Below are 2,317 nucleotides of genomic sequence, written 5' to 3' on the forward strand. Positions count from 1 at the left end.
CAATGATTCCTGTGTCCTGATATTCTCTTCTTTGTATAACCTTTTCATCTTTTGTCTTTGTGTGGGCTGCTTCCTGTGAGTGCAGCTGGACCTAGAGACTTATTTCTAAGGAGAAGTATACAGCAAAACTGATCATCACTTCTAGATTAGTTGATGAAAGAACATGATATCTATCTTGATGGCATTCTGTTTCACCCTTTCTCACTTTGGCAAATTCAGCTGCTGTGCTGAAAAATGCCTTTTGGAAAAACTCATGTGGCAAGTAATTGAGGGTGGCCTCTGGCCAAAAGCCAGCAAGAAACTGATGCCTACATTCTAACAACCCATGAGAAACTGAATCCTACCCAAAATCACGTAAGTGAGCTTAAAATTAGATCATCCCTCAGGTAGGCCTTGAAATGACTGCAGCCATGGCCAATGAATTGCGACCAATGAAAAACTCCGAAGCACAGGATCTAACTAAATCAGGATCAAGTGCCTGACCCATGGAAACTGGAATGACAAATGGATAGTGTTTAAAACACTGATTTTGGAGTAATTTCTCATACAGAAGATCACTAATATAATTTAAGTCTATGAACTGTAGTTGGTTTGGATCATAAACAACTTTTCCAGGTTCCCATGACATCCCAGAGTTCAAGAATCACAGCTGTTTATGACACTCTACTGAGAACTGCCTGGTTAACCTGGCTGCATCTCCCACAAGTCTATATGCTTCACAAGAGCAGAAACTATTATTTTTCTTGCCTACTGTTGAATACCAAATTCTTTCATAGTGACCATTGACAATATTGGCTGAATAGATGAATTAGTGGGTAGGTGGGTAGATGGATGTATGAAGTCAGAGAGGTAATTGACACCATGCATTCTGTGAAATGTAACTTAGGAGGCCTTGCACAAAAATAACAAAACTGCCTTTTCATTTCACTGTTTCCTTCCCCAAACTGCAATAAATCTCAGTTCAGTGAACCACTTTAAGTCACAAGTTCAGTTCAATGGGCCATGAAGAATAAAAACTGAAGCAGCAGAACTGAAAGAGGCCTGAAGTCAAAAATAGTGTGTTCTTCAAAAACTACCTTTTCTGTCTTTTAAAGGGTTGCATATACCAAAACCTTATTTGTCCTGAATTCAGGAAGCATTCAGACCATTTACAAAGCTGTTTAGGCAAATAGTTCTGATTTATGCAGGGTCTCCTCAGTTACATTGTGTATGTTCCTACCATGTTACTTTTTTAACATTGCTGAAAATTGAATTTTATCTTAAATGTTAGGGGAGCTCATTACTGAAAGGCAATATATGATGTTCCCTCTAATACAAGTAATTTAATTCCTGAATATATAAATCTATCATTCTACATCCATATATTTCACTGTTTTAAAAATCAAATACACATATATATGTGTGTGTATATGTGTGTATATATATACACATACATATATATATATATATATATATATATATATATACACAGAGAGAGAGATCAATTGATTGATATATCAAATTTACTTGAAGCAGTGAAATCTGTCATCTCCAAGGAGAGAGAAGCTGATAAGTCAACTAGAGTATGTGCCAATTCTATCCTTTCACCCTCCCTGCTGGAAGCACTACAGAAGTCAGACCCACTTCAGAATCAGTTCTGCCTTTTGGCAAATAAATAAGAGAGCTCTAGGGAGTCTAGTTGCTTGTCCTAGCCTGCCTACATATCTAGTTCCTCAGGAACTCTTCTGTGATGAAGTTCCTGCTTAGAACTTCAGTCCCTGTAGAGTCACACTTACTTACTTCTGAACTGTAATGTTTCCAATGCTGGCTGGTCAACTACTGAAATCCATGTTTCCTCCTATTTGAATCCCCATTAATTTCCAGCCTTACTGTGTCTTAGTTGAATAATTTGGACATAGTTTCTGCCTTAGACTAATGGTACTTGCACCTTTCTCTCCTGTAAACTGGTGGCATTATTTGTCAAATTTTAATATGCATACAAATCACTACAAGCAGATTCGGATTGAGCAGTTCTGCAAAGTTTCCTGGAAACCTGCATTTTTAATAAGCTCCCAAGTGTTGCCAGTGCTGCTGATACTTTGGATATCAAGTACTAGTAACAAAACAATACCTTACAGACAGAACACTTGAGATTTTTTAACAGGTTAGTTCCACTAGCTATTTAACCTTGGGTCATTTACTTAACCTCTCTCTTTTTCAAAAACAGGGATGACACTTCCTTCATTATTTTCATAATTAAAAGCTTGGGTTTGAAATTTAGGTCTATTGTTAATTAGTTCTATAACCCTGAGTAAACTATTTAAACTCCCTGCTCCTT

Source organism: Sciurus vulgaris (assembly GCF_902686455.1).
Source record: "Sciurus vulgaris genome assembly, chromosome: X".
NCBI lineage: Eukaryota > Metazoa > Chordata > Mammalia > Rodentia > Sciuridae > Sciurus > Sciurus vulgaris.